Raw genomic sequence first — 12435 nt, 5'->3', positions numbered from 1 at the left:
AGCATAAGTAGGCACTAAAATTACAGAAAACGATTTTGATGTTGAATTGTGCAGAGCTCCGTGTTGGTGGTGGGAGCGAGAAAAAGAAGGAACATTGTCCCAAATGTGGCTGAGCTAATGTAAGCTTGGGCAGGGAAAAAGTATAGAGGAAGAATAATTACTAAATCAACGGTTTAGTAAAGCACAGATCTATCTGCGAGACCCAGCAGGCTCCACTCAACTTGCCCATGATATCACCCAAAGTTGTTGTAAAATATTACGTTCGAGGCATATGAGCTGCAGATCCTACACTTAGCAATAGATCGCCACCTGGTGTTGGTTGCACAATGTGGACTGTTTCATTTTGTTCATCATCAGTCATGTCTACTGTTTCCAACTCTGGGTCTGTGGACACACCAGCTTGCTTCCCTGGCCCAAAAGCGAGGCGGGAGGAGCTTGACGAAGTAGTCTTGATAAAGTAGTTGGTTTTCCCACAAGCAACACACTTCTTGACCATAGCTAGACATTCCCCAGAGTGGGGAAACAGTCCTTGCACCATCCCTATGGTCGTCCGTCTTGGTGGTCTCTTCCCTCTTCTTCAGGCTGTACTCTTGGGGACTTGGTTTACAGGTTCACTGTAATGGATCGATTCAATACCACCTCCATATGAGATGCTCTGGCTTTTGACAGCTCATTCTATCGACCTAATGCACATATGTCTTGGTGTGATTTCCAAGGCCCCTGTCGAATTTCTCTCAACTTCACAGAGAGACACCCCTGGATGAACGCTGCCCGTATTCCCTCATTTTCATCACAAAATGTGCATGTACTGGCTAGCTCTTTCAGCCTGGCGTAGATCGAGTCAATATATTCTTCTGGGTGTTTGGCGGGCCTGTCTCAGCACAAATCTCTGGTGAAGTTTAAGGCTGTTTTGTATTTCTCTATGTAGCTCACTGTGCTAGAGTTTTATATATTTAAAAAAAAATGTTTTTCCTTATATATATTCTCATGAGCCCCGTGCACATGGGTGTGTCCCTGCCCCCAACTTTCTTAGCAGTCTCTGCTTGAATTGTCCCCTGAGCCCCTTGGCTAAGGGTCTTAGATTATGTCCTTGCTGGTTTTCCTGCAGTGACCCTGCAATGGGCCCCCTCCCAGCAGGCAATCACTTCTCATCTGCCCTGTCTCTCGCTGGGCAAAGAGTCTATGCAGGGCCCGCCTCAGGCATCGGCAGGCAGACTTTCTTGGAGCATATGTATCACTTCCTTTCACGTTTACACAATATAGCGGTATTAATAATTATTGAGTTACAAGCAATAAAAAGTCCAAATGGTGTTTGTTCATTGTTTATCACAATTGGAGAGCTAGGTATAAGGATAATCAGGTTCAGAGGAAACCTGCTAAGGGAAAACATCTGAACAAAACATCTACGACTTGTTTTCCGTCCATACTTGCAGACATGCACAAACCCAATCTCTTGTCCGTAATGTGGATGGTTGACTGTCCAATCACCACGCTCCTGGGATTACTTACATTAATGAAACCCTCAAGGCGAGCCGCTCCATTCATGCAGAAAAGATTCATCCTCCTGTTGAAATCCTATTCTGTTACATCTCTTGAGCCAGGCCTCTCATCCATCACTGAAAAGTGGGCGAGACTTGAGCACACTGCATCTTGCGTAGCTCGAACCTTTCACACTGTATGGTGTGAATCCCTAACTGTATGGTGTAAAGCTTCAGGCTAGCCTGTTCTAGCCCATAGTGTGACTCCTAGAGAAATGGCTCTAAACAGGACTTTCAAAGGGTGAGAAGTCAATCTGCTGTAACCCTCATCTGCAAAATGCAAAAAAGTTAGTCACCAAAGTCGAGCTCAGACTCTGCCATCAGTCTAAGAGAAGCTGATGAACTCCTTACCCAGGTGTGGCGCTGACTATAGTGTGAGACTTATATTAGGGGCTCAGATTTTTAGGTCTCGTCTGAGATGGCATGCAAAGAATTGGGTTATTAGTTTAGGGGGGGTAAGTTCCCTTTTTCAGTAATGACAATCCTTGTCCGGGTGAACCACTAAAGCCACTAAATCAACCTGAACTTAACCCCTTGGTAGCTTTGGTTCGGAGCAGACAGGCTTAACTTACAGGCGACTTGTATAGTATTATGCAGTACTAAAACAGTAACGGCGTTGAAATGCTAAACAGTAAAATTCCCAAAACATATTAGAACAATAGAGTAAAATTTAATAACCAAAATGAAAAAAATCAAATAAGGCGAACTAGAAATATCACCAACATGCTGTTGAAGATCGGGGTAGAACAGGACCTAGGTGCAATTTGACGCCGACAGGGTCCGCCCTGGTGAAGGATTTTACTGTATAATTTTAGACCTTAAAGTCCACATGTACCACAAGATTCCACTTTTAAGCCCCACAGGACATCAGGAGAGGCATCAAGAGACCCACAGGGTGTCCCTTCAAGGTCCAGTTACCACTGATCAACAAAGCAGTTGCAGGAAAAGGCTCTTGTGACTTGTTGTGTCCCTGTAGCTTTAATAGGAGGTCAGCCATGTGACTCTTGCAGTCTATTTCTTTGTCCTGGGTACAAGAGAGAGAAAGCAGGCCCAGCCCTCCAAGGCTCTCCGCAGTTTGCAGGCAGCAGGTTTAGTCTGCTTTTGATCTTCCTCCGGTTCAGGAATGTTCATATGTTGGTGCCTGAAGATGCCACAATTATGACTAGCACAAGTTAGTGAATGGGAATGACCTGTGGGAACTCCAGAACGAATGCCGTAAAGTTTCCCGGGGCTAACCTTTCTCACTCTGGCCATTTTCAAGATGATTGAAGTCTTCAAACATACTAAACCTGGCTACTAGGATTGTGTGCAGGGATTATACCATGGTGATTGTAGTGTCCTCGCATATCTAGCCCTACTGTCAAGTTTTAGGTAGTACCTGTACCGCCAGCAAAGTCAGGGTAAGTTGCCTGGTAGAATAAAACCATATGGTGGATAGACACAAATTCTGTTTCTTTTCTTTGATGTGCACCCCAAATGTTATATGTAAACCCAACATATTTGTCAAAGAGACTGTGACACTGTAGTGTCAAAAAGAGGCCCACTGTGATTGGATCCTGACTGGCTGAGGGGGACAAAAAGAAGGGCACTGCCTAAGTGTCAGCTTACATTTGCCTGTGAAAGCGGAGGCCTCTTTGAAGTGCGCCCTCGGTATCATGTGAAAAAAAACAGTCAAGAAGGTTGTGAAATTCAAGGAGTACATGACACTTTAATGTCAAAGAGGATCCTCTCTGCCTCCCCAGCATATTCTGTCAGTTCACACCACATTCATGAGGCACTTGGTCAAGACTGATTTGCATATAGCTGGGTCTGAACTGGGGTGGTGAGGTGAGCAAGAGAACGATGATGGATTCAACCCAGATCTGTAACTGAGGGTGAGTGATTGAAAAGTTTCAGCCCTCCGTCCATCATCGCTTTGTGCTTGCTTTGTTTGTCCTAAGTTGGCAGGGTATATATACCCAGCTGTGGGTCCCTTGCTCACTTTGCCACTGGATTCAAGCTAGCCTGGCTGATGAGGGGCTTTACCCCAAAACCGGTTTCAGGATGCTTGTTTCTGGTCCAGGGAAGACCTGGCTTGGCAGTTCGGGCTGGACTGTTCCCATGAGGCACAGGGTCAAGACTGATTTACATATAGCTTGGGCCTGAAGTGGGGTAGTGAAGTGAGCTAAATAATGATGATGGATTCAACCCAGGTCTGTGATTGGGGGTGAGTGTCTGAATAGTTTCAGCACCCCGTTCATCATCTCTTTGTGTTTGCACACTACATTCATACCTATTGGCAAATTACTGGCTGGCCAAAGGGTAAGAGCAAAAATGCAGATTTAACTCCCACAACTTCAGGCAGGGAAAAGGTAACTTTCCAAAAGGTACATTTCTGTAATATTTAGAAAAAGTTTAACTTCACAATTGAAGTGGATTTTAATATTTAAAATAGTTGTTTAATTAATTTTCTAGCTAGTCCCATTTAAGAGATACAGTATTCGTTTTTCAATATTGCAAACTATGGCTTTCCTGTGGAACATCTAGCCCTGCTACAGTGACAAAAGCTTTGAGGTGCTAGTCACTTTAAGGACATGTTTAATATTAAACTTTCACATGTCCTTTTTTTAAGTACCATGCCCTTTGTCTTATAGGCAATACGTTCTTCTTAGGGTGTGCCTTATGGAAGGAAGATTTAGGCCTGTCAAAAGGGGATATTTTAACATGTCCAATTTGTAGTTAAAAACTGTACAGCTGCTCTACAGTGGTAGGCCTAGAGACCTGCTTTACGGTTCCACTGCAGTAAATGGCACGAGTGCTGCAGCTTACTGTTAGCATTTCATTTATAGGCCCTGGGTACTCTTGGTACCATTTACTAGGGACTAATAGACACATTAATAGACACATTAAATAAACCAATTGGGTGTATACAAATGTTACCATGTTGAGAGGAGGAGAACAAGCATTTTCTCACTGGGCAGCAGGGGTAATGTACACAGAGTTCTATAGCCAGCAAGTAGCATTCAGCAAAAAATCTAGGATGACCCAGCAGAAAAGTTAAATCACCAACACATTGCATGTGCTGTCGCTTGCAAGACATTTTGTTTACTTAGGGGCTTAGAGGCTCCCCATTGCTCACAATTTGTTGGCTTTGGTGTCCGTCTTATTTGCTGGCTCATGTTTGGTTAGTTTAGAGCGTGTTGGTTTCACTTTCTGCTTTTGTATTTCTCCCATCCCTAGAGCATGCACCAAGTTCTGCTTTTTTTTTTTTGAAACTGTCCTTCTGCTTTCTTTCTGTCTTGGCTTATTTGCTTTTTTTACTTGCAGCACTTCGTAAGAGTATATGATTTTTAGGGCGTCTTGCTCCTGGATTTGCTCCGTGCTGTTGCTTTCATCGCTCGTTTCCCTTGTTTGTTTTTGTTTTTCATCCTCTCCTGTTCTACTCTTTGGTGCAACATACCACCACCAGCAGGCTACAGGTTGTTAGCTTTGATTTTAGTAATGATTTCAAAATGTATTAATGGCTTTGCACTAATGATGTTAAAAAATCACTTGTTAAATTTGTAACAGAGTGCTTTTTTTGGTACGTGTTTTCCATGATTTATAGGATGTCTTGGGCATGATTTAAATATTTTATGAAAAAAGGATGTGTCTTAGATTGGTTTAAGTTTGCATGATTACAGTTTGGATAGAAAATTCTAGCTGAAAAATCACATTATAATGTAAATCGCTTTTTTACTTTGCTTGTTTGCCCGTTTCTATTGTGCTTCCTCCTGTAGCTTAATATGTATATTGTAATAAAGATCGCCACTCCGTACTATACAGTTACAGGCCATGCCGTACTATACAATGACAGGCCATACCATAACATATCATGCTACGCATTGACAGATGGTAGTATACAGTGAAAGCCTATGCCAAACTATATAACAGAATGTCAGGCCATACCATACAATACAATGACGGGTCATACCACCAGAGCATATTATGCAGTGGCAGGCCATACCATACAATTCTATACAATGCTATGACATACTCAAGGCCCCTGGAATTATGCGAATGCGTGGCCACAATGTTTTTCACATAATTAGAAATTTGTCAAATTTGCCACATAATCCACCATCTACTTTATAATCTGAAGATTTTTAACAAAACAACATTTTGTTACCTGTTCAGAAGTTAATAAAAAATGCAGCAACATGTTGCCACGCAGTGGAAGGCCCTTTGCAAAGGTTAACTGGAAGCCATTCAAATGCTTATTGCTACATTTGGGTGTTAAGCTGCAACTCATTTCGACCAGTTTATGCCCAGACAGTGACAAAATATTGAAGCAATCCCATCACATAATGTGCAGCATTACTTTGCATAATTTACCTTTTCTTACCGCACAATGTACTCAACCCTGCTGTATAATTTGACCGTCCGCTTCCGCATGATTCCAGTGGCCCTCACCTTAACAATTACAATGTCATACCGTACCATACAATGAGAGACCCTGCCATACTACACAGTGACAGGCCATACAATTCTGTACCATACTGTACAATGACAGGTCATGCCAGCCAATCCATATTATACAATGACAGGCCATACCAAACTATACTGTACAAGAACAGGCAATGCCATACCATACGTTACAATGACATGCCACGCCATACATAAATTGCAATGACAGACCATACTGTTGTATGCAATGACTGCCCATATCATATTATTCAGTGAAATACCATACTATGAAGTGACCGGTCAGACCTTACCATAACAGCCTATAGAACAGCAGGCCATACAATACAATTCTAAACAATGACAGGCCACACCATGCTATACCATATTAAGGAATGACGGGGCATACTTACCATACCATATAAAAGTTATCATACAATCATATTATTAGATTGTGTATGTATGTGTATATATATATATATATATATATATATATATATATATATATATGCTTGTTTATCTTACTGACAGAGAAACTAGCTCTGTACCTTATCTGTCACATGGTGTAGTGTGACACTCCTATAAATGGCTCACAGGCTTACAAGAGAGAAATGTATAAGCCCTTATTCAGACTGGCACAGGCTAGAAGGTGAGGCCCATATGAGCAGATCACACTTTTCCTCTGACAGGTAGGAAATTAAGAATCACCAGGTGTAAATGCTACTTGTAATAGGCTGCCGAGTGACGCACACATAGATCCCCTCACACTCTCTGCTTGCAGGCTGAGCAGTAAAAACAAACTACTAGTTGCATGTTAAAGGCGGAGGCACAGGTGCCCTTACTTCTGCTCTTGTGTACTGAGAAGAGTAACACTCAAGCTTTAACGCCACCTGTCATAGGCTAAAGAACCTCTCTTCTCACAGCCTAAGAACCACAGACCAGGTCTAGCTACATCTGCCACTGCCTGTAAAGGGCGAAAGATAAATGAGTATCTTCAATCTCCCCCTACCTGTAGCTGTATGGTGTGCAAACGTTGTGCTCTAACCACCACTCATAAATATAGGGTAACAATAATAAATGTTATTTTGTTAGTAATTATATAAACAATGGTATGTTATTGGTATTTATGTAGTGTCTTCAACCATAACGCTAATAATTTATCATGCCAATCTATGTGCCACTTGTAGCTAATCAATATGTATTTTAGTAGGCTAATCTATCACTCTTGCTTTTCTCTGCAGTAAAAGGAGGGTGAAATGTGAGCTTTATCGAAAATGCTGCAGAAGGAAATGTCTGCTTCTGGAGTCGGTTTAAGACCGATGAAATACTAAAAGTTGAATGAGTCTGGAAAGGTATGTGTACAAGAATTAATGTAATCAGTGTATTGCAGAAAGAATCATGGTAACAACCACTTTCATTAGTCATGTTTTCTTTTCCATAGTTTGGGTCAGTGCCTTTATTTTCTGTCCCAATCACTATTGTATGATTTGTAAATGATTCCGTGAAGTTTATCCCTTGAGTGAGGAAATCTGAATAGCGTAGAGCTGCAAATGTTGACAGAAGGGTTTTCATTGGCTACTGAATGAATTTTACATAGCCTCTTGCTGATCATTGATATGAGTGTCTTGCCCCATCTGGATCACAGAGAAACCTGTGGACAATAATCGAAAATCTCTCTCCGAGTAGACTGAGCTTATTCCTTCTGTTTTCTTTTGGTTGGTAGCAACATCTTTGGTCATTTTCAAATTTGTTTAGGGCCGGGCTTGTAACATTCTCCAGGCCTCCGCTTCACTTGCTTATGAAGTCCCAACATATGACATGCCTTTTCTTCCCTATTGAAGAATTATTAGTTGATGTCGCTCTCTTTCCTGACTCATTTCTTTAGACTGTTATTTTTATGTATATTGGTAACCATCTGGTCCTAAGTCTCCAGTTACTGTCTTTAATTTCAACAAACAGTCTGAGCTTTACTCTTGGTGGATAATATAAAGCGATCTTAGACTAAATAAAACAATATTACAGAGACTGTCATCATTTTTATAGTATCTAGTCGGCCCCACCATGATCAATATAGGGGGTGCCATCGCGATGTAGACAAAGATAATATTGATTGTAACTCTTTCAGATTTAAAGCAACAGTGTCTTTAATAGATGCATTGAACCATAGCCCAAGATATTTAATTTTATTTGTATTCCAATGAAATGAGGAAGGTGAAAAATCTGCATGAATGCCTAGTTCATTCAAAGGATGAATTGCGCATTTAATTTATAACCGGAGACGAGGGCAAAGTGATCCACTTCTGACAGAAAAGCTGGTAACGATGTCCGGGGGTTTGAAATAAATAAGATGTCATCCGCATATACTGAAAGTTTTAAATGTTTGTCACCATACGGGAATCCTTTAATAACTTTGCTCAATCTGATTTTTATTAAAAACGGTTCTAGGGCAAGAATAAATAATAACGGCAAAAGCAGGCAGCCTTGCCGAATTCCCCAATGAAGAGGGAATGATGGGGATACAAGTCCATTAGATAAAATAAAGGACCTGGGAGAGGACTATAATAGAGAAACATAATTAATAGATTTTGGACCAAAACCAAGGAAGCGTAGAAAAAAAGGGACAAGTGAGTCTCTCAAATGCATTTACAGTATGTAATGAAATTGCTGCTGATGACTTGCTTAAGACATTAAAAAACAATTGAGTGTTCTCAGATAAATGTCGTCCTTTGATGAAACCGCATTGTTCCTTCCTAATCAAGTGGGGGTATTAGAGAATCCAAACGAAGAGCAAGTATTTTGGCAAATATTTTATAATCTCAATTGATCATGGAAATGGGCCTATAATTTTTGCACATTGTATGGTCTTTGTTTTCTTTTGGGAGTAGACATATTAAGGCCTCCTGAAAAGATCCTCCTGATTTCTGGATAGAAATAAAATATTGAAATGATTGATACAATTTAGGAAGAAGAATCTTGGAGAAATGTGTGTAAAATTTAATAGTGAAACCATCAGGTCCTGGAGCTTTACCTTTTTTTATGGTCTGAATAGCATTTAGAATGATGTTCTTTTTAATATCCTCCTCTAAGGAAGATGGAAGTGTAATAGAGGATAAGTAATGAAGAATATCATTTTGTTGAGAAGGAGATTCAGGAGTAAAAGGATTGATAGCAATTGGTAAATTTCATGAGAATATCTTCATTTTTATGAACCATAGTATTGGTTGAAGTTAAAATTGAATCAATTTCAGTACATTTGTTTTAAATTTTAAGATAATTGGCAAGAAATTTCCCAGCCTTATTTTGAGCACCATAGTATTTATCACTGGATTTAAGCAAAAATAAGTCATAGGACTGTAGTCTGCAAAATTAATTAACCAATATTAGCACAGATCATGAAATTGTGGCAGAATCTGGTTATGGTGCACTGTTGATTTGGTGTCAAATATGAAACTCTGCTATATGGAAAGTATAGAAATTGTATATTTTCTAATCCTGTACAGCAAAAGGAATATATTGGTGCAAGCCAGACCTCCCGTGCCCTGACTAACTCGTCTATAGAATAGTCTGTTAATGGCCCTTCTCTCCAATATTGGATTCTCGGCTTGGCGTGGGATTGGATTAAATCCTTTCTAGAGAACAGAACACAGCAGGTTTGGCTGCCTCCGTTTTCTTCAGCACCAAGAAAGATGACCACGGGAGTCCCTCAAGGTTCTACTTTGAGCCCCCTTCTATTCAACTTGTATGTCACGCCGTTAAACTATTTGGCGGAGGAGCTGGGTGCAAAGATCATAGCCTACGCTCATAATACCCAGCTCGTCTTTACGTGGAAGGAAAATGATCTATCCCCTGATTTAGCCAAAAACTATCTTGCAGCAGTTTTTAAATGGCTTGCGTGGGCTCAACTCAAATGCAATGAGGACAAGTCTGAGGTCCTCCTTTATGGGTCCTTCCCTCCGTGTTTCAGGGATGAACTTTGGCCAGCAGGCTACCCCTTGCCTAAGTCAACGGGGAGTCCAGTGAAAAATCTGGGGGTCTGGTTCAGTGAGGACCTCAGATTCTCACCACAGATTTAAAAAAAACTGGCCAGAGTGTGCTTCAGCACACTTAAATTACTTAGGAAATTCCTGCCACTGCTGCCCAGATCAGCAAAGGAAATGGTGACTCGTGCTCTCATCCTGTCTAGCATTGATTACGCCAATGCTTTATATATTGGCCTCCCCGGCTATCAGCTGAAAAAGTTACAGACCATCCTGAATCTGGCAGCGAGAGCGCTGGTGGGCATTTCTGGAAAGTCTAGTACAAAGCAACATCTCTGGGATTTGCATTGGCTCCCGGTGGGACAGTGGGTTATGTTTAAGGTCCTCATCTTTGCCCATGGTGCCTTATACAAATCCGGGCCCCCATATCTCAGGAGATGTTTTGACTTCTATGTGCCTCATAGACATCTATGCTCTGCAGGACAATGCCTTGCCGTTATCCCACGCTACTGCCTTGCTAGAACAGGGGGCAGCTCCCTTTCATTCAAGGCCGCCAAAGCCTGGAATGCCCTTCCCTATGAGCTGCAAACCACCTAAGACCTCAGGCTGTTTAAAAAGGAGTTAAAAACCTTGCTTTTTAATGAACATCCAGCCTTGTTACATTCCCTTCTGTCCCATAACATAACAATTGTGTTAGATTTCATGCTGGAACATCTCCTTGCCAAAGCTTGACCCCCATCTTTGTTCGTTTGGGTCACTTGAGAATGGCGGTACCCAACAAGTATGAGTCTTTTTTAAGTCTCCAGGGCATCCACAGGTTATAAACTATGTGCAGTGTATTTTGTAAATTTGAAAAGCAACTGCAAGTGAAATGCCCTTTAAGACTTACTGTCTTTTGGTCACAAGTATCACCCCCGGGCTTGTAAGGAAAGCTACCACAAACATGTATTTATAACATCTAAACATCCTAATTTTTCTATTCCTGGATGTCTGACCTCGCTCACTGTAATTAGTTGGCAAGGAGATTGCGCTGAACATGACTTTTGTCAGATTTTTAACATTTTTGTTTCCCCCAAAAAATGTGAATATCCTCCAGTCTCTCCTGTGAAGAAACATATTCCTGCAATGACTTACCCCAACTTAGTTCCTATGGGTCTCTTGAGCACAGGGGCGTTGTGCATATGTGGGTTTTCTTTGGATTCAAGGTAACCATATTTTATTAACTGGGTGCAGGGGACTGTAAAAATCGGAAAATTAGCTGCCTGAGAAGTGCCAGATTAGTGAACTTGTCTTTTGGTTACAGCTATCGCCCCTGGATCATATGGAAAGATGCAAAACCAAAGGGGATGATAGACGGAGTGTTGAACATTGCAAACACTCACCCCCAGTCAGCTGATCTGGGTTTAATCAATCATCATTTTTTTAGCTCACTCCGCCACCCCAGTTCAGACATGGCCATATGCAAATCAGTCTGACCCTGTGCCTCATGGCAACAGTCCAGCCCGAACTGCCAAGCCATGTCTTCCCTGGACTGGAAACTAGCATCCTGGGACCGGTTTTTGGCTAATCAGCTGTCATCAGCCAGGCTAGCTTGAATCCAGTGGCAAAGTGAGCAAGGGACCCACGTCTGGGCATACCTTGCCAATTTAGGGCGAACAGAGTGTTGAACATTGCAAGCACTCACCCCCAGTCAATTGATCTGGGTTTAATCCATCAACATTCTTTAGCTCACTCCGCCACCCGAAATGGACAATACATTGACTTCACAGAGTCACTCTTAGCCTGTTCTTTTCAGTTAAGATAGGCCCACCCACACGTGAGATACTGTTTTATAGGTAGAAGTCCAGGAACACTGGAAATGTTGCTGTTCCCCCATAGATTCTGGAACTTCCTGTCACAGAAATGTCAGAAATTCCTTTGTTTTACCAAAGTTTGACCTATGCCAGGAATTCTAGGTAAGAAGTGGTGAATCCCTCGCAAGCCACACCACCCAGGAAACCTCCTGATGTCTAGTGTTCTGAAATATTTGGGGTTTGCAGTTTTCCTTAGATGACACAGCTTAAGCCCAGACATATTTTTCATTTCTGTAGCCAGGAGCTGGGCACGCTTTAGTTTTTTTCCGAGGCTAGTAAACCTCCAAACTGTGTCCAGATTCCTTGCTGGCATGCAGATGTATGTGTGCAGAGAGTCGGGTGTTGTTTAGATTTTATTTCTTAGGCTAATGAAAATCAAAATATTGTTTGGCTCCTGCTGGGGCACAGATGCACAACTCCTTCCTCTCTCAATCCTCTTGAACAGCGACGCACTGGGAGAGGAAGAAGCTGTCTGAAACTTAATCAGGAAGTGCAGGTTAGAAGAGGACGACTAGGAACCTTTCTCCTGTTAATGTGGTTAAAGGAGCAAGACTTCTGCCATCTACCTCACCTCCCTCTCTCCATCCAAAGCAAATGTGGCCTGAACTGGTGGGCAAGAGGGGTATGTCACACAATTAACAACAT

At 41.8% G+C, this 12435-nt stretch overlaps 1 protein-coding gene across 3 annotated transcripts in view; it reads left to right on the top strand.

Moving 5' to 3' along the window:
• USF3 (upstream transcription factor family member 3) overlaps nucleotides 1–12435 on the top strand; it is a 112468-nt gene that overhangs the window by 32674 nt on the left and 67359 nt on the right. For all 3 annotated transcript variants that reach the window (XR_015299390.1, XM_086935577.1, XM_086935578.1), the window contains one exon: nucleotides 7202–7312. The gene's annotated coding sequence lies outside the window, so the exon portion shown is untranslated. The remainder of the gene's footprint in view (nucleotides 1–7201; nucleotides 7313–12435) is intronic.

The sequence above is a fragment of the Lissotriton vulgaris genome, chromosome 8, assembly GCF_964263255.1.
Source record: "Lissotriton vulgaris chromosome 8, aLisVul1.2, whole genome shotgun sequence".
Lineage (NCBI taxonomy): Eukaryota > Metazoa > Chordata > Amphibia > Caudata > Salamandridae > Lissotriton > Lissotriton vulgaris.
The sequence above is the reverse complement of the archived record's forward strand: the minus strand, read 5'-3'. Positions and strand labels throughout refer to the sequence as shown.